Source organism: Salvelinus alpinus, chromosome 20 (assembly GCF_045679555.1).
Source record: "Salvelinus alpinus chromosome 20, SLU_Salpinus.1, whole genome shotgun sequence".
Classification (NCBI taxonomy): domain Eukaryota; kingdom Metazoa; phylum Chordata; class Actinopteri; order Salmoniformes; family Salmonidae; genus Salvelinus; species Salvelinus alpinus.
Window position 1 is genome coordinate 28,849,045 of NC_092105.1, and position 21,261 is coordinate 28,870,305.

At 45.1% G+C, this 21,261-nt stretch overlaps 1 protein-coding gene across 7 annotated transcripts in view; it reads left to right on the plus strand.

Moving 5' to 3' along the window:
- The window catches only part of map2 (microtubule-associated protein 2), a 125,950-nt gene that overhangs the window by 26,634 nt on the left and 78,055 nt on the right, over positions 1-21,261 (plus strand). For all 7 annotated transcript variants that reach the window (XM_071355222.1, XM_071355224.1, XM_071355226.1 and 4 more), the window contains exons 2-3: positions 14,691-14,766; positions 20,665-20,803. The gene's annotated coding sequence lies outside the window, so the exon portion shown is untranslated. The remainder of the gene's footprint in view (positions 1-14,690; positions 14,767-20,664; positions 20,804-21,261) is intronic.

The following is a 21,261-nucleotide window of genomic DNA, read 5'->3' on the forward strand; positions in this document are numbered from 1 at the left end:
TGGTGTGGGGGTGCTATGCTTGTAACACGGTCAGTGATTTATTTAGAATTGAAGGCACACTTAACCAGCATGGCTACCACAGCATTCTGCAGCGATACGCCATCCCATCTGGTTTGCGCTTAGTGGGACTATCTGTAAGGGGTGCGTGACTGGCTGCAGGGAAGTCAGGCGCAGGAGAGCAGAACTGGGTAATAACCGGAGCAGTTTAATAAGCAAAACCAACGGCACCCAGAACAACAAAATATGGGTACAAAATAACCCGTCGCGAACCAGTCAGCACTATACAACAAACAATTTCACACACAGACATGGGGGGAACAGAGGGTTAAATACATGACAAGTAATGAGGGAATGTAAACTAGGTGTGTGGGAAAACAAGACAAAACAAATGGAAAATGAAAGGTGGATCGGCGATGGCTAAAAGACCGGTGACGTCGACCGCCGAACGCCGCCCCGAACAAGGAGAGGAACCGACTTCGGCGGAAGTCGTGACACTATCATTTGTTTTTCAACAGGACAATGACCCAACACCTCCATGCTGTGTAATGAATACGATGGGAGACAGAAAGCTGGTTTCAAGCACAGAGCGCAGAAGGTGTTCACTTGTAAAGGACCACAGAAGGAGGCAGGTAGCTGGGTCCAGGGGCAGGCAGAAGGTCACACACAGGGGGTTCAAAATGGCAACTGTACAGGCAGGGAAAAGGCTAGTAACGTAGTCTGGGAGATCAGACAAGAGGTTGATGACAGGATATCCGATAGGCAAAAGTACAGGCAGGGAATGGGCAAAAAGGCATCGTTAGTGAGGGTGGCCAAAACTATGATACAAAGGAGGACTAATACAGGAAAAAACAGAGCTCCAAATAGAAATGTGTATCAAAACAAACAATACCTCACAGTGATGGGGTGCAAAGAACTGAACTAAATAGTTTGTGTAAATGACATACAGGTGTGTGAACAGGTGATCAGAATTCAGGTGATTGGGATCTGGAGAGTGAGCCTCGTTCAGGGGATCTATGTGTTTGAGAGTGTGAGCTGGAAAGTAGTCTGGAAAGTGAGCTGCGTTAAGGGGATCTACATGTTTCAGAGTGTGAGTTGGAAGTAGATGTTACATAAGGGCTATTTGACCAAGAAGGAGAGTCATGGAGTGCTGCATCAGATGACCTGGCCTGCACAATCACCCGACCTCAACCTGAGATGGATTGGGATGAGTTGGACTGCAGAGTGAAGGAAAAGCAGCTAACAAGTGCTCAGCATATGTTTTTATTTTTATTTTACTAGGCAAGTTAGTTAAGAACAAATTCTTATTTTCAATGATGGCCTAGGAACAGTGGGTTAACTGACTTTTTCAGGGGCAGAACGACAGATTTTTACCTTGTCAGCTCAGGGTTTTGATCTTGCAAACTTTTGGTTACAAGTCCAACGCTCTAACCACTAGGCTACCTGCCGCCCGATATGTGAGAACTCCTTCAAAACTGTTGGAAAAGCATTCCAGGTGAAGCTGGTTGAGAGAATGCCAAGAGTGTATGAAGCTGTCATCAAGGCAAAGGGTGGCTACTTTGAAGAATCTCAAATGTTTAATATATTTAGATTTGTTTAACACATTTTTGGTTACTACATGATTCCATATGTGTTATTTCATAGTTTTGATGTCTTTACTATTCATCTTCAATGTATAAAATAGTCAAAATTAAGAAAAACCCTTGAATGAGTAGGTGTGTCCAAACTTTTGACTGGTACTGTATGTAACCCATATATCATATATCTTAGCTGAGCAGGTTGTTGAATGGTTTATAATAAAACATTTGTTATGTCATGTTTCTGACTATGTAATGATCCTGTTATTGTACAGTTCAAATTGTTTTGTATACAGGATGAGGGATGAAGTTCAGTCTGAACCATTGTGGAATTTCTAAAGGTAGATGAATATACTGTATGGCTCTGGAAGGTACACTACATCAGTCAGTCACATTGAGCAACAAAACACTGTCTTTGATCAAACACCTGTTTAGTATTGTTTTCCTGAATTCTCCTTTCCCTCGGCAGCTCCAGTCTTCCCTGTACCATCATACTGGCTGACGGGACAATGTGGGTTTATGCTTCACATCATGACTGTCATGGAACACATATTAACATCACACGCTAACATCTTCCGCTGAGCTATAAGCGGCGAAGGTGAGATTAGCTAACTCAGGGGCAAAGGAGAGCGGGAGGGAGGAATAGAGAGAGGGAGGGGAGTGGGATGGAGGGAGGGAAATAGATAAATGGTCTTCTTTTAAATAGATAAATGGTCTTCTTTTAAACAGATAAATGGTCTTCTTTTAAACAGATAAATGGTATTCTTTTAAACAGATAAATGGTCTTCTTTTAAAAAACGTTGAATGTGTCTGACTTTATTCAAAAGCAGTCGACAAGGTTGTTCTGGCTCTGAGTAGGGTTGGGCGGCATCCATATTTTCATTCGTCATACAGTTTCTGTGCCATACCAGGGTATACGGTATTACCGCTGTGGTGGAATTTCTTAAATAAAAAGGAGAGACTTTTAGATTTCTTCAAAACAATCAAACTTTATTATTTAATTAGTGCAGTAATGGAGCTGGTCGATAAATACCTCTGGAGGTGATCACTGAGAACTCAATGAGCTGGTTTGAGCCACAGCATTTTATAGCAAAGTCCATCCTCCTTCAGTCTACATGACAAACAACAGATGTATGGAATGGGTCACAAGGTTAATATTTGTATGAAAGATACTTATAATTCACAGCAAACAGTATCTGCTGTAAAAACAGTTCTCATTGTGTAGAGACCAGTGTCTGGCCCTCCAACTCCATATTGGAGACATCTCCCCCTGGTACCCCAGCACAGAAACATTAACTCATGAAATCTTCTAGAGGTCCATCCTCAGTAGAATACACACAGCTGAGCGTTCTAACAACCCCTTATTATGTTGCATAAAACAACCATTTGATGCAATAACAGCATTATAACATAATCTTGTAATTTCCACCATACCGCATGTTTTTCATAATACTATTTGACGCACAATACTATTTAGGCAACAGGGATCTTGATCCAGGAGGAGATTGAATGTCTTTGTTGTAACCAAGAAGCTTGACATCTAGCCATAAACCAAATGCCTAGCTGGATATATTTTTTACACATCTTAGATTTCTTATAGTTATACTTAACTTATAAGCAGTGGGGTAGGTAGCACAGCACCCCAAGGCAGTGCTCAAATTCTATCCAACCTGGCGTGGTATAATTTGGTACAGGATGGCCATTAAGGCCAGATTGTTCTTCAAGATGTTCAAACATTCATAGATTAATAGCAGGGTCATTCAGAGGTCGGTAGAGAGAGCGAGAGAGCGAGTCAAACAGCAGGTCCGGGACAAGGTAGCACGTCCGGTGAACAGGTCAGGGTTCCATATTCGCAGGCAGAACAGTTGAAACTAAAGCAGCAGCACGACCAGGTGGACTGGGCACAGTCAGGAGTCATCAGGCCAGGTAGTACTTATAAACTAATCAATGTTGATAAATAGGCTATGGAAATGTTGCATGTATTTGTTTCTATTTTAATGATTGTCAGTTTCATCTTCATACTATCGCATAGCAGTCTCTCTCCCCTTCATACTTTCTTTGTCAATTCATTATGTAATAGCCTACTTTTGGAAAGCTTAATGTAGGCCTAGGTTATTTAATATATTTTAAGAAAAGGAGAAATATTTACTCTTGTGTCTGACACGCTGGTGGCTTTGATTGACTGCTTCTTTTACGGGGATGTGCGCGTGTGAGTTCGCTGATTCTCTCTATAGGCATATACTGTATGTCCATTCAGAAAGTATCCTAAAGTAGCCTGTCTTGATTCCATCTCTTTAATAAGAATCAAACACTTCTGTCATGATTTAATCTTGTAAAAGGCCGATTTCAGTAGAGACCCTTTCTCACCAAGTCCGTTACTTTCGTCCGAATAAATGGGAAGAAAAAAATGAATATGAGCACGTCTTGTTTATGACACCGTTCACACCAATTGCGAAATATCATCTTGCCACAATCCGTCAATTATTTATTCAGAACAGGTTTGATTTGTTTGTCTTTTCCCATGCGAAAATAACAGGACAAATGACCCTAAGTACACAGCCAAGACAACACAGGAGTGGCTTTGGGACAAGTGTCTGAATGTCCTTGAGTGGCCCAGCCAGAGCCCAGACTTCTCTGGAGAGACCTGAAAATCTCTGGAGAGACCTGAAAATAGCTGTGCAGCGACATTCCCCATCCAATCTCACAGCTTGAGAGGATCTGCAAAGAAGAATGGGAGAAACTCCCCAAATTCAGTTGTGCCAAGCTTGTAGCGTCATACCCAAGAAGACTTGAAGCTGGAATTGCTGCCAAAGTTGCTTCAACAAAGTACTGAGTAAAGAGTCTGAGTACTTAGGTATGGAAATGTGATATTTCAGATATTTCAGATATTTCTAAAACCTGTTTTTGCTTTGTCATTATTGGGTATTGTGTGTAGATTGATGAGGGGGAAAAAACGATTTAATCAATTTTAGAATAACGCTGTAACATAACAACATGTGGAAAAAGTCAAGGGGTCCGAATGCACTGTATATAGGCTACTCGTTCAAGAGCTAGAGAGAGGGGAGATAGATACGTAGGCCAGTGTAGTTGCCAGCGGAGATGAGTGAACTGCACAAAAAGGGAACAGGGAAGAATACAGACAGATGTGTAAGTTAGTCAGAAAGATGTGTAAGTTAGTCAGAGAGATGTGTAAGTTAGTCAGAGAGATGTGTAAGTTTGACAGAGAGCTGTGTAAGTTAGTCAGAGAGATGTGTAAGTTAGACAGAAAGATGTGTAAGTTAGACAGAGAGATGTGTAAGTTAGACAGAGAGATGTGTAAGTTAGTCAGAGAGATGTGTAAGTTAGACAGAGAGATGTGTAAGTTAGTCAGAGAGATGTGTAAGTTAGACAGAGAGCTGTGTAAGTTAGTCAGAGAGATGTGTAAGTTAGACAGAGAGATGTGTAAGTTAGACAGAGAGATGTGTAAGTTAGTCAGAGAGATGTGTAAGTTAGACAGAGAGATGTGTAAGTTAGACAGAGAGATGTGTAAGTTAGTCAGAGAGATGTGTAAGTTAGACAGAGAGGGGCGGCAGGGTAGCCTAGTGGTTAGAGCGCTGGACTAGTAACTGAAAGGTTGCTAGTTCAAATCCCCGAGCTGGCAAGGTACAAATCTGTCGTTCTGCCCCTGAATAGGCCGTTAACCCACTGTTCCTAGGCTGTCATTGAAAATAAGAATTTGTTCTTAACTTACTTGCCTAGTTAAAAAAAGGTAAAATAAAAATGTAAAGACAGAGAGATGTATAAGTTGGACAGAGAGATGTGTAAGTTTGACAGAGAGATGTGTAAGTTAGACAGAGAGATGTGTAAATTAGACCGAGAGATGTCTAAGTTAGAAGTTAATTAATTAATGAATGCATCATTCGTATAGCCTACAGTATTAGGCTATATATTATAGGCCTGCTATAGTGAATCTAGACAACCACCTGTACTATAGGCAACCCTAAAAGACAGAGAAAAAAAATCTGCATGAGTTTACCCTTATCAATAATTGGTGTCACAGATTTAGATAAAGCAATCAAATTAAAACATCGTAACCACCCATTGCTTCACTAAAATGATCAACCTGTCCATAGCCTAATGATCAGCCTCCTCCCTCTCTTATCCTACCCTGCCCCACTCCTCCCTCCTCCCTCTCTCTCTTCCCTCTACCCTGCCCCACTCCTCCCTCCTCCCTCCTCCCTCCCTGTCTCTTCCCTCTCTTATCCTACCCTGCCCCACTCCTCCCTCCTCCCTCCCTGTCTCTTCCCTCTCTTATCCTACCCTGCCCCACTCCTCCCTCTCTGTCTCTTCCCTCTCTTTTCCTACCCTGCCCTGCCCCACTCCTCCCTCGTCCCTCTCTGTCTCTTCCCTCTCCTTTCCTACCCTGCCCCACTCCTCCCTCCTCCCTCTCTGTCTCTTCCCTCTCTTATCCTACCCTGCCCCACTCCTCCCTCGTCCCTCTATGTCTCTCCCCTCTCTTATCCTACCCTGCCCCACTCCTCCCTCCTCCCTCTCTGTCTCTTCCCTCTCCTTTCCTACCCTGCCCCACTCCTCCCTCGTCCCTCTCTGTCTCTTCCCTCTCTTATCCTACCCTGCCCCACTCCTCCCTCGTCCCTCTCTGTCTCTTCCCTCTCTTATCCTACCCTGTCCCACTCCTCCCTCCTCCCTCTCTGTCTCTTCCCTCTCCTTTCCTACCCTGCCCCACTCCTCCCTCGTCCCTCTCTGTCTCTTCCCTCTCTTATCCTACCCTGTCCCACTCCTCCCTCCTATCTCTGTCTCTTCCCTCTCCTTTCCTACCCTGCCCCACTCCTCCCTCCTCCCTCTCTGTCTCTTCCCTCTCTTATCCTACCCTGCCCCACTCCTCCCTCCCTCCTCCCTCTCTGTCTCTTCCCTCTCCTTTCCTACCCTGCCCCACTCCTCCCTCGTCCCTCTCTGTCTCTTCCCTCTCTTATCCTACCCTGCCCCACTCCTCCCTCCTCCCTCTCTGTCTCTTCCCCCTCTTATCCTACCCTGCCCCACTCCTCCCTCCTCCCTCTCTGTCTCTTCCCTCTCTTATTCTACCCTGCCCCACTCCTCCCTCCTCCCTCTCTGTCTCTTCCCTCTCTTATCCTACCCTGCCCCACTCCTCCCTCCTCCCTCTCTGTCTCTTCCCTCTCTTATCCTATCCTTACCCTGACCCACTCCTCCCTCCTCCCTCTCTATCTCTTCCCTCTCTTATCCTGCCCTGCCCCACTCCTCCCTCCTCCCTCTCTGTCTCTTCCCTCTCTTATCCTACCCTGCCCCACTCCTCCCTCTCTGTCTCTTCCCTCTCTTATCCTACCCTGCCCTGCCCCACTCCTCCCTCCTCCCTCTCTGTCTCTTCCCTCTCCTTTCCTACCCTGCCCCACTCCTCCCTCCTCCCTCTCTGTCTCTTCCCTCTCTGATCCTACCCTGCCCCACTCCTCCCTCTCTGTCTCTTCCCTCTCCTTTCTTACCCTGCCCCACTCCTCCCTCGTCCCTCTCTGTCTCTTCCCTCTCTTATTATACCCTGCCCCACTCCTCCCTCCTCCCTCTCTGTCTCTTCCCTCTCTGAATCTACCCTGCCCCACTCCTCCCTCCTCCCTCTCTGTCTCTTCCCTCTCTTATCCTACCCTGCCCCACTCCTATCTCCTCCCTCTCTGTCTCTTCCCTCTCTGATCCTACCCTGCCCCACTCCTCCCTCCTCCCTCTCTGTCTCTTCCCTCTCTTATCCTACCCTGCCCACTCCTCCCTCCTCCCTCTGTCTCTTCCCTCTCTGATCCTACCCTGCCCTGCCCCACTCCTCCCTCCTCCCTCTCTGTCTCTTCCCTCTCTTATCCTACCCTGCCCACTCCTCCCTCCTCCCTCTCTGTCTCTTCCCTCTCTGATCCTACCCTGCCCCACTCCTCCCTCGTCCCTCTCTGTCTCTTCCCTCTCTTATCCTACCCTGCCCACTCCTCCCTCCTCCTTCTGTCTCTTCCATCTCTTATCCTACCCTACCCTGCCCCACTCCTCCCTCCTCCCTCTGTCTCTTCCCTATCTTATCCTACCCTGCCCTGCCCCACGCCTCCCTCCTCCCTCTCTGTCTCTTCTCTCTCCTATCCTACCCTGCCCTGCCCCACTCCTCCCTCCTCCCTCTATGTCTCTTCCCTCTCCTTTCCTACCCTGCCCCACTCCTCCCTCCTCCCTCTCTGTCTCTTCCCTCTCCTTTCCTACCCTGCCCCACTCCTCCCTCCTCCCTCTCTGTCTCTTCCCTCTCTCCAAGGTGCTGCGCTTCTCTTCAGCACGTCCTTCCTCCTCTCTTTATTTAGGTCCCAGTTCAAAATTAGCCCCTGGAAAATATAGTTCCCATAGAAGGTATTTCCTGTCCTCTAGGGGAGGGAGGGAGGGAGAGAGAGGAAATAATAATGCTAGGGTGTCTTTTGACACCCTAGCCAAAAGCATCATCTTCTGTCTGTGTGTGTGTAAGCCCTTCAGCTCTGCTGTGTATCACACTTCAATGTAATTTGTCAAAGTGATGTTTATATCCCATAGAGGAAGTCAAGCTGAGAGAATTTACACCCGGGCTGTGTTCCAAATGGCACTCTAAACCCTATAGGCCTCTTTAAAAAGTAATAGGGTGCCATTTGGTGTAGGTATGAGACTACTGGAGCTCTCTATAGGTCCTGCTGCTTTCACCTCTTTCCACTGCCTGCTATTCATCTATTGGCCCGTGCTCTTCTCTCTCTCTGCTGCCTGTCCTTTTCAGCTCCCCGACCAGACTGTGTGTATGGGGCGGTGCCATAAGAGGCTTGACACTCTAACCATAGTGAATAGCTTTGTTCTTGGATCTGTCTGACCACAGTGGATGTGTGTGGAGGTCTGCAGGAGACCTTAAGTCTAGTGTTTGTCCACGAATACTGATAGACTACGTCCCAGATGGCACCTTATTCCTTGTATAGTGCACTACTTTTGACTTCAGCTATATAGGGAATAGGGTGCAATTCATCTTCTGTGATGGCGGGGCCGGCTGTGACAGGTTGTCTCTTCCCATGTCTCAAGTCTATCTGCTCTGATGATGCCTGTGGCTTTGGCAGCAGCTTTATGTTTGATCTAGGAGGGGTGTGTATGTACACTACATGACCAAAAGTATATGGACACCTGCTCGTCGAACATTTCATTCCAAAATCATGGGCATTAATATGGAGTTGGTCCCTCCTTTGCTGCTATAAAAACCTCCACCCTTCTGGGAAGGCTTTCCACTAGATGTTGGAACACTGCTGCGGGGACTGGCTTCCATTCAGCCACAAGAGCATTAGTGATGTCGGGCACTGATGTTGGGTGATTAGGCCTGGCTCGCAGTCGGGGTTCCAATTCCTCCCAAAGGTGTTCGATGGGGTTGAGGTCAGGGCTCTGTGCAGGCCAGTCAAGTTCTTCAACACCAATCTCGACAAACCATTTCTGTATGTACCTTGCTTTGTGCATGGTGGCGTTGTCATGCCGAAACAGGAAAGGGCCTTCCTCAAACTGTTGCCGCAAAGTTGGAAGCACAGAATCCTCCACAATGTCATTGTATGCTGTAGCGTTAAGATTTCCCTTCACTGCAACTAAGGGGCCTAGCCAGAACTATGAAAAACAGCCCCAGACCATTATTCCTCCTCCACCAAACTTTACAGTTGTCACTATGCATTCGGGCAGGTAGTGCTCTTCTGGCATCCGCCAAACCCAGGTTCGTTGGACTGCCAGATGGTGAAGCGTGATTCATCACTCCAGAGAACGAATTTCCACTGCTCCAGAGTCGATGCTTGGCATTACACATGGTGGTCTTAGGCTTGTATGCTGCTGCTCGGCCATGGAAACCCTTTTCATTAAGTTATTGTGCTGACGTTGCTTCCAGAGGCAGTTTGGAACTCGGTAATGAATGTTGCAACCGAGGACAGACGATTTTTAAGTGTTACGTGCTTCAGCACTTGGCGGTCCCATTCTGTGAGCTTTTGAGCGTTGTTGCTCCTAGACATTTCCACTTCACAATAACAGTACTTACAGTTGACCGGGGCAGCTCTAGCAGGGCAGAAATCTGATGAACTGACTTGTTGGAAAGGTGGCTTCCTATGTTGGTGCCACATTGAAAGACACTGAGCTCTTCAGTAACACCATTCTGCTCCCAATCATTGTCTATGGAGATTGCATGGCTGTGTGCTCGATTTTGTACACCTGTCTGCAACGGGTGTGGCTGAAATAGCTGAATCCACTAATTTGAAGGGAAATCCACATACTTTTGTATATAGTCTGTCTGTGTACCTACTATAAACACTGTAAACCTCACACATCCTGACCCAGAGAGGATATGACTCCAGTTATTATTAAAAGGGTTATGACTCTATCATGGATAGACTTTGAACAGTTTCAACCTCCTGTTCTGATAAAAGCCAAAAGGTTGGACTACATTGGCATGATGTTCTATACCCTCATACTCAACTGGCGGACCGGATCCGACCCAGAACGTGGTCAAAACGGACCGTCGAGCTTGGACCCCTGGTATCATATAAACACACATAATACATGGAAGAATGCTTACTGTAGATTGCAGCTTTAAAACAGCAACATAAAAGGGAGAACGACAGAGGGGTTGAGAGAGAGAGAGAGCGAGAGAGAGAGGGTAGAGCGAGTGAGAGCAAGTGACAGTGAGTGAGGGAGAGAGAGAGAGAGGGGGAGATCGACAGAGGGATTAAGAGGGAGAGAGAGAGAGAAAAAAAGAGAGGTAAAGCTGGATCAAGGGAGCATTCCAGGATTTGAGAACAGAGCTCCTTCATTAGCCCAGTCCTGTGTGTGTGTTCCTTCATTAGCCCAGTCCTGTGTGTGTGTTCCTTCATTAGCCCAGTCCTGTGTGTTTGTTCCTTCATTAGCCCAGTCCTGTGTGTGTGCTCCTTCATTAGCCCAGTCCTGTGTGTGTGTTCCTTCATTAGCCCAGTCCTGTGTGTGTGCTCCTTCATTAGCCCACTCCTGTGTGTGTGCTCCTTCATTAGCCCAGTCCTGTGTGTGTGTTCCTTCATTAGCCCAGTCCTGTGTGTGTGTTCCTTCATTAGCCCAGTCCTGTGTGTGTGTTCCTTCATTAGCCCAGTCCTGTGTGTGTGTTCCTTCATTAGCCCAGTCCTGTGTGTGTGTTCCTTCATTAGCCCAGTCCTGTGTGTGTGTTCCTTCATTAGCCCAGTCCTGTGTGTGTGTTCCTTCATTAGCCCAGTCCTGTGTGTGTGTTCCTTCATTAGCCCAGTCCTGTGTGTGTGCTCCTTCATTAGCCCAGTCCTGTGTGTGTGTTCCTTCATTAGCCCAGTCCTGTGTGTGTGCTCCTTCATTAGCCCAGTCCTGTGTGTGTGCTCCTTCATTAGCCCAGTCCTGTGTGTGTGTTCCTTCATTAGCCCAGTCCTGTGTGTGTGTTCCTTCATTAGCCCAGTCCTGTGTGTGTGTTCCTTCATTAGCCCAGTCCTGTGTGTGTGTGTGTGTGTTCCTTCATTAGCCCAGTCCTGTGTGTGTGTGTGTGTTCCTTCATTAGCCCAGTCAATCTCAGAGTCCTGTCGTATAATCAATTGGATCTCAGTAGTTTCATCATGTTTAAACCCATTTCATCAAAGGGATCAGATCTGACTCACTGGATTCTCTCGACTCGATGACTGATCAAATCTCATCACATCTCATCCTGCTCAACCAATAAGGCTTTGATTTGCTGCAAATGAGGCTTCAGGCTGGGCGCTACTTTTGACCAGAGCCATGTGAGCCATATGAGCCCTGTTTAAAAGTAGTGCACTATATAAGGAATAGGGTGCAATTTGGGACACGTCTCCAGTCAGTCAGTTCATGAGCTCCATGCTCTACGTGGCCCCTGGACTGCCTAACTGGACTGAGTCACAGCCAATCAGCTTGCAGTTCATTAAGTTACTGGTCAGTCTGCTTTCATTGACAACTCTGGTCTTAATCTGCTAATAGTGTTGGACAGACGGACGGACAGACTGGACTGGACACCTCACTGACTAATTGACATATACTCTACGTTATCTGACTAATTAACATATACTCTCCGTTATCTGACTAATTGGCATATACTCTCCGTTATCTGACTAATTGACATATACTCTCCGTTATCTGACTAATTGACATATACTCTCCGTTATCTGACTAATTGACATATACTCTACGTTATCTGACTAATTAACATATACTCTCCGTTATCTGTCTAATTGACATATACTCTCCGTTATCTGACTAATTGACATATACTCTCCGTTATCTGACTAATTGACATATACTCTACGTTATCTGACTAATTGACATATACTCTACGTTATCTGACTAATTGACATATACTCTCCGTTATCTGACTAATTGACATATACTCTACGTTATCTGACTAATTGACATATACTCTCCGTTATCTGACTAATTGACATATACTCTCCGTTATCTGACTAATTGACATATACTCTACGTTATCTGACTAATTGACATATACTCTCCGCTATCTGACTAATTTACATATACTCTCTGTTATCTGACTAATTGACATATACTCTCCGTTATCTGACTAATTGACATATACTCTCCGTTATCTGACTAATTGACATATACTCTCCGTTATCTGACTAATTGACATATACTCTCCGTTATCTGACTAATTGACATATACTCTCCGTTATCTGACTAATTGACATATACTCTCCGTTATCTGACTAATTGACATATACTCTCCGTTATCTGACTAATTGACATATACTCTCCGTTATCTGACTAATTGACATACACTCTACGTTATCTGACTAATTAACATATACTCTCCGTTATCTGACTAATTGACATATACTCTCCGTTATCTGACTAATTGACATATACTCTCCGTTATCTGACTAATTGACATATACTCTACGTTATCTGACTAATTAACATATACTCTCCGTTATCTGACTAATTGACATATACTCTCCGTTATCTGACTAATTGACATATACTCTCCGTTATCTGACTAATTGACATATACTCTACGTTATCTGACTAATTGACATATACTCTACGTTATCTGACTAATTGACATATACTCTCCGTTATCTGACTAATTGACATATACTCTACGTTATCTGACTAATTGACATATACTCTCCGTTATCTGACTAATTGACATATACTCTCCGTTATCTGACTAATTGACATATACTCTACGTTATCTGACTAATTGACATATACTCTCCGCTATCTGACTAATTTACATATACTCTCTGTTATCTGACTAATTGACATATACTCTCCGTTATCTGACTAATTGACATATACTCTCCGTTATCTGACTAATTGACATATACTCTCCGTTATCTGACTAATTGACATATACTCTCCGTTATCTGACTAATTGACATATACTCTCCGTTATCTGACTAATTGACATATACTCTCCGTTATCTGACTAATTGACATATACTCTCCGTTATCTGACTAATTGACATACACTCTACGTTATCTGACTAATTAACATATACTCTCCGTTATCTGACTAATTGACATATACTCTCCGTTATCTGACTAATTGACATATACTCTCCGTTATCTGACTAATTGACATATACTCTACGTTATCTGACTAATTGACATATACTCTACGTTATCTGACTAATTGACATATACTCTACGTTATCTGACTAATTGACATATACTCTACGTTATCTGACTAATTGACATATACTCTCCGTTATCTGACTAATTGACATATACTCTCCGTTATCTGACTAATTGACATATACTCTCCGTTATCTGACTAATTGACATATACTCTACGTTATCTGACTAATTGACATATACTCTCCGTTATCTGACTAATTGACATATACTCTCCGTTATCTGACTAATTGACATATACTCTACGTTATCTGACTAATTGACATATACTCTCCGCTATCTGACTAATTGACATATACTCTCTGTTATCTGACTAATTGACATATACTCTCCGTTATCTGACTAATTGACATATACTCTCCGTTATCTGACTAATTGACATATACTCTCCGTTATCTGACTAATTGACATATACTCTACGTTATCTGACTAATTGACATATACTCTCCGTTATCTTTGGATACCGTTTTGACCCTTTAGCCACCTAGGCTACCCAAACGCCACGCCACGCCCACATATGTTAGTTTCTTCTCTGCAATGAGTCTGGATCTGAGTACCTCTGATTGGTCCCCAGAACAGTCAGATAACATGATGTTGGGACAGAACCAGAACACACATGGGGTAAAGCAGTGTTTGGAAAATGTGTCATTGGCTTTGATACTCTGATTGGTTAGAGACGATCCAATCGCTGATGACTTTTGTACAACACCTCTCATTTTGACGTTACCACAAATTACTGCAACGTTGGCAGTACGAAGCGAACATAGAGCAGCGAAATAATTCAGTTTGAGTCGTCAGGCAAATCTAGAGGGAGAGCAGTTTGCAACATTCATATCCTTTTACATACATTATATTCTGACCTTTACTTGACTATAGCCTCCGGTAGCCCCTCTCATTCACATGATACACCCTCACATGGACACACATGGAGCAGAGCATCCCCTACTTAGAGGGAGCATACCCATCTGAAGAGGCTAATTGGGTGTCTGTGGCCGGTGCACGTGGGTTGTCCCTAGCTAAGGGGATGGATGTCCTTGTGTCCTGGGGCCTGGTTAGGGTCTGGTTATATGAACCTTGCTGCGGCCTGACTGGGGATGTCTCTGTGTTCACCGTGGGTACAGGGATGATTAGTGGCTCTGAAAGCCATCATTCACCCCTTCACACACAAGAACCAGGACAACCTCCTTACTAGTCAGTCTCCTCTGTGTGCTGTCGTTATCCTGCTGTGGGCAGTGTCTTTGGCGTGTGTGTGTCTGTGCATGAGATTTGGGCAATGTGTATTTGACAGTGTTTTAGATGAAAGCATGGCTGCTCTCAGTGTGGGATGTTGCTAACCAGTTACCAGGCTGGTTTATGCCACCGCATCGTCTGCAGTTGTGAGGAAACAAAGAGACAAGGGTAGTATTATCCTTCTGTAATTATGACACCCCTCTCTCTCTTTCTCTCTCTCTCTCGCTCTTTCTCTAGGTCTCTGGAAGTGTTTTTTTCTCCTCTGTGTGCTGGAAGGAAAATGGTTAACCTCTCCTCCTTCCTCTCTCACCAGGTAAGTCTCTCTCTCTCACTCACAATGTATGTCTCGCTCTCTCTCTCCCTCTGTGTAATATATTTCTGTGTATATATCTTATGTATGAAGCTGTAAAGATGCTGCGTCACTGTGCCTGTTTCTCTGGCATACCCTAACCCTCTATCTCTCTCTGTAGGGGAGCTACCGAGCTAGCTGAGACAGCTACAGGAAGCACTGGCATATTGCTGCTCTCCTTTCTCATCAATCTCTCTCTATCTGCTGATGTTCTTTCTCAAGCCCTCTCATCAATCTCTCTCTCCCTCGTTCTTTCTCACACCCTCTCATTTACTGCCTTCTGTTTCAATGTTTGTGTTTGGCATAATTATTGAGGACCATGTAGTTGTAGCCAAAGGAGGTATGGTATATCACAGCAGCATACTGTTTCTACGTTTTATGTTTTGGCATTGAGAGGGCCTTTTGAGTGTGTGTGTGTTGGGGGGGAGACACACACGGTCTGTGCCAAAATGACTGTCTAGACTGTCTAGACGCACACAACCCAGGTGCAGCCAGGATTCTCTTTCGTTGGTGTATGGGTAGGACAGAACACACACAACCCAGGTGCAGCCAGGATTCTCTCTCGTTGGTGTATGGGGTAGGACAGAACACACACAACCCAGGTGCAGCCAGGATTCTCTCTCGTTGGTGTATGGGGTAGGACAGAACACACACGACTCCCTCTAGGTTCAGATCAGACGGAGCAGGTGGATCATTTCTTTGTCTTATGGTTCGCTGCAGGTATGTGTTTTTTTCCCCCTTTGGCAACCTATGTCCTATGTAGTGCACTACTTATTTAGGTCACGGTCGAAAGGGGTGCACTATGTAGGGATTAGGGTGCCATTTCAAATGCAGCCTTAGTCTTCTCGTTTATATTTTGTAACAGCTCACTTCAAGTTGAACTGTTCCTGGTGGTTGTTGACATTCAGGCAGATTTCACTTCTGCTAATATGTCCTTCATCCCCGTCGCACACAAAATGCCTGAGCACTGAGTATCGATTAAGCATTTCTCTCTCTCTCTCTCTCTCTCTCTCTCTCTCTCTCTCTCTCTCTCTCTCTCTCTCTCTCTCTCTCTCTCTCTCTCTCTCTCTCTCTCTCGCTCTCTTTCTCTCTGTCTCTATCTATCTCTGTCTCTGTCTCTCTGTCTCTGTCCCTGTCTTTATCCCTCCCTCTCTCCCTCCATCCATCCCTCCCATGAGTGAAATAAGCAGTGACATTTCTGATGAACCTTTTCCTATTCGTTTAGCCTCTTTCCTCTCAGTCACCCAGCCTCCCTCTGAGGCAGGCACACGCAGAACCAATCAATGGGGAGTGGATTGGACCTAAAGAGAGAGAGTGGCCCACACCCCCCAGCTCAGAACAAGTGTGTGTGTGTGTGTGTGTGTGTGTGTGTGTGTGTGTGTGTGTGTGTGTGTGTGTGTGTGTGTGTGTGTGTGTGTGTGTGTGTGTGTGTGTGTGTGTGTGTGTGTGTGTGTGTGTGTGTGTGTGTGTGTGAGCAGAGGTAGCTAACTGGTTACTGTGTCGAAACAGCCACTGCAGCAGGTGGGGCAATGATGTAATGTCCTAGACAAGGCCCCCTTTGGTATCCCCCTATTTCTCCCTCTCCCTCTCTCTGTCATTCTCCCTCTCCCCTTTTCCCTCTTTCTCTATATACCCCCTCCCCCCTCTCTCTCTCCCTTCCCCCTTCTCTCCCTCTCCCTCACCATACTGATAAGCAGGAAAATGGGTTACTGGTCTGTACCCATAGCTTGATGGTCTGGCACCTTGCAGAAAGTAAATTACAGTCATGGGAAGGAAGTACTAGTACTAGGCCTAATACACATCTAAAAGCTCGGACACACTGGTAGTGTTTGCCGGCCGAGAGTACTTAGCACCTCTAAACAGAGTGCCGGCCATAATTAGCAAACCTTGTGCAAAACGATTCACATGTAGAAACGGGTGAAAATGTCAGCAGTCAGTTACCCACCGGCGGGGTGGTCCCTAAAATACTCTGCTCCATCAGCAAATGAACAAACGGTGAACGAACGGTAGACTGTGTTTTCTCCACCTACTCACTGTCTGTAGGCCTACCCTGTGTGGTCTCTCTGCTGGAGGCATAGTGATGGGGGTGATAATGTCCCATGGAGGCCTGGTGGGTTGATAATGATATTATATTGATGCAGCGTGAAGTAAAGAGCCCCTGGGGGTGAAGATGACCTACTAGAGGGAGAGGAAGTCACACCGGGTCATCACATACATCTCGATTTACACAGGGTGAACCCAGTGTATGATCCCATGGTGTGCGTGTGCGTGTGCGTGTGCGTGTGCGTGCGTGCGTGCGTGCGTGTGTGCGTGCATGCGTGTGTGTGTGTGTGTGTGTGTGTGTGTGTGTGTGTGTGTGTGTGTGTGTGTGTGTGTGTGTGTGTGTGTGTGTGTGTGTGTGTGTGTGTGTGTGTGTGTGTGTGTGTGTGTGTGTGGGTGTGCGTGGGTGGGTGGGTGGGTGGGTGGGTGTGCACTAGACTACTCTAGGGGAGGCTGCCTGTTGAGTCTGATTAATAATGTGTGCTAATCAAACATTATCATTAATTATCCTGGTTTACCTCTCAGTAATATAGATCTGCTGTGTTTTTTCTTTCTCGATGTATAATATAGGCTACCCAAAGACATGCTGCTGGTATTTGTCAAACTCCTTTGCTCTTCCATATAAAAACATAACCATATGTAGAATCTAGTGAATTGGACTGCGGTTCTCCAATATAACCTCATCTGGAGTGATTTGTGGGAACATACAGTATGTAATCATCATTGTTTGGAAGCAGAAGAGTTACTCCAGTAGCTACGGTCACTAGAAAGGTTTGCAATGTGATGTCTGTACACCTAATGTAACACTAGGGTTTGCATGGTGTTGCAATTCATGTCTGTCACTAATATACCTAGTGTGTTCATTTAGAATGAGCTATGTCAAGTAAACAAGCATCCAAACCAAACGTTTAATCTGGTTGTGGAGTCATCTAAGGCAACATCATATCTGGAGTCATCCTCCAAGGAGTCTGGAAGTGCAAACCAGCTTTCTTTTGCAATTCAAAGGCAGTGAAAGATCAATTCCTCTTTTCTTCTTTGGGAGAAAGAGAGGGATAGAGAGAGAGAGGAGAGGGAAAGAGAGATTGGACAGAGAGGAGAGAGAGAAAGAAAGAGATGAAGGGAGAGAGAGGGGGGAGAGAGAGAAAGAGAGAGAGAGAGAGAGAGTGTAAATTCATGAGATTTCCTGTAAAAACAAATACAATAGTTGTCCCCACTGTATTAACTACTCTACCTACAGTACTGCAGCATGTATTGGCAGCTGCTCACATGAAAGCCTGAAACACACAGGGTGTATGATCTCTCAGGTTGCAAGCGAGGAAGAGTGTGTGAGGTAAACACACGTCGCCTGGCGCGTGAAGACCAGGCAAACAGCATGACTGTGAGTCTGTCCTCAGAGTAGCGTATTTAAGATCACTGCAGTAGAGAACGAGGATGAGACAACAGTTCACAGGGTGATGCTGGGTACATGCTAACAACCATCTGTCGTATTCCTACTGCAAGAGAGATGAGCCAAGTTGGAATCAGAAACACAGAGACTGTCAACGTAAGGATTCTCTTTCCGGGGCTCTTGTTCTATTTAATTGTGGGGGGGTTTTCAAGGGAAAGTGAGCCGTCTTGTGAAGTGTACTATGTGAAGTGGGAGAGGATGGAAATGGGATTGAGGATGGGCCAGTCTCCCATGCTCTCTAGGATTAGATAGATCTGTCTGGAGTAGAATAGGATGGCTGCCTCTCAGATAGGATGGGATTAGTATTGATGAACTCAGTGCAACTTGTCTAACTTCACTCTGGTTCCAATGGCTCACTGAGTTAGAGCCTTGTGCTATCAAGCAGTATGCATTTGATTCCCTCATGGACCATCACTGTCAATGGGGGAAATTATGTAAGTTGCTTAGGATAAAAGCTTCAGTTGTATGGGTAGATCACTGGGGGGGGTTAACAAGACACAGATGACGCAGTCTCTATTGCACTCCACACTGCCCTCTCCCACCCGGACAAGAGGAAAACCAATGTGAGAATGCTGTTCATTGACTACAGCTCAGCGTTCAACACTATAGTACCCTCCAAGCTCATCACTAAGCAAAGGATTCTGGGACTGAACACCTTCCTCTGCAACTGGTTCCTCGACTTCCTGACAGGATACCCCCAGGTGGTGAGGGTAGGCAACAACATATTCGCCACGCTGATCCTCAACACCGGGTCCCCTCAAGGGTGTGTGATTAGTCCCCTCCTGTACTCCCTGTTCACTCACAACTTGAACACCATCATTAATTTTGCTGATGACACGACGGTGGTAGGCCTGATCACTGACGACGATGAGACAGCCTATAGGGAAGAGGTCAGAGACCTGGCAGTGAGTTGCCAGGACAAGAACCTCTCCCTTAACGTCAGCAAGACAATGGAGCTGATCGTGGACTAAAGGAATCGGAGGGCCGAGCACACCCCCATCGACGCGGCTGTAGTGGAGCAGATCGAGAGCTTCAAGTTCCTCGGCATCCACATCACTAAAGATTTATCATGGTCCAAACACACCAAAACAGTTGTGAAGAGTGCACGACAATGCCTTTTCCCCCTCAGCAGACTGAAAAGATTTGGCATGGGCCCGCTGATCCTCAAATAGTTCTACAGCAGCACCGTTGAGAGCATCCTGACTGGCTTCATCACCGCTTGGTATGGCAACTGCCTGGCATCCGACCGCAAGACGCAACAGGGGGGAGTGTGCACGGCCCAGTACATCACTGGGGCCGAGCTCCCTGGCATCCAGGACCTTCAGAAGAAGGCCTTAGCCACTCAAGTCATGAACTGTTTTCTCTGCTACCGTACGGCAAGCGGTACCAAGTCTGGAACCAACAGGACCCTGAACAGCTTCTACCGCCAAGCCATAAGACTGCTAAATAGTTAGTTAAATAGTAACCAAATAACTACCCGGACTATCTGCATTGACCCTTTTCGCGCAAACTTTTTTTTTTACTAATCACATACACTGCTGCTACTGTTTATTATCTATCCTATTGCCTAGTCATTTTATTCCTAGTTATATGTAGATACTGTATCTACCTCGTACCCCTGCATATCAATTTGGTACTGGTACCCTGCCAAGTTATCATTATTCGTTGTGCATTTATTATTACATGTTATTACTTTTCTGTTATTTCTCTATTCTCTTTCTCTCTGCATTGTTGGGAAGGGCCCGTAATTCAGCATTTCACTGTTAGTCTACACCTGTTGTTTACGAAGCATGTGACAAATTTAATTTAATTTGACTACAATACCAGACAACACAACATGCCACCAGGGAACTGGGCTGGCTGAAGTGAAAGTAACTTTAATACATTAAAAAAAGGTTTTATTTTTTTACCTTTATTTATCTAGGCAAGTCAGTTAAGAACAAATTCTTATTTTCAATGGCGGCCTAGGCACATTGGGTTAACCGCCTTGTTCAGGGGCAGAACGACAGATTTTTATCGTCAGCTCGGGGATTCGATCTTGCAACCTTTCGGTTACAAGTCTAGCGCTGTAACCACTAGGCTACCTGCTTTAATACATGTTCAAATACATGTGAAAGTTTCTTTCTAACTTCTGGGAGGGAAATTGATTACATCTCTTGCCAAGATATGAAATAAACAAACACAAGGTTTTTGGACTGTGCTCAGTAAGGGGAAATCTTTTGGATGAGAACATTGTTCACTCTCTCTCTCCCTCTTTCTCTCTGTTTGTATGTACACACTTGACTGTCTATAACTTGCCTAAATGTGTATGTTCGTGCACTGTAGTATATTAGTCCCAGTCTTACTTAAACTTATCCACCCTTTCTTCTTTCCAGGTGTGAATAGGAAGTTGTCCCTTGTTATTGTGTCTTTCCTTGGTCATCTCTGTCCTTTCCCGTACTGTACTTCTGACGATAGAGGACGTGTCTGCACAGACCTTGACTCACCACCGGGAGTCCCACACCGCCTTACCAGGTAAACTAAGCCTCACAATGCTGATCAATGATGTCCCATCGACGTGATTTGCCTTTTTCCACTGTCTCTAATTGAGGGAGAGAGAGAAAAATAGTGAAAACACAATTAAAAAATTTAGCTGCAAACAGTAATGAACGGGGTTCACATTTTGACAGAAAGAATGCAAGATCAGTTGGATAACAAAGCAAGCACTCTATCATGTAGGAACTATCTTCCTTTATGTGCAATCAGTGAAAGCATTACCATGTTGATTTCTCAATACCACAAGGATGACGCAAGTGACGTTTAGACTAGTGCTGTAGGTTGGTTATCTTTGAATGTAGCAGGTAATCATTTATAAAGTCATGACTTAATGTTAATTAATGTACTAATTCTGGGTTCAATTTGATTAATGAATTCTGGGAATTCATTTTGTGAAAATCTGTTTGTGTACATGATTTATATCTCAGTTGGTAGAC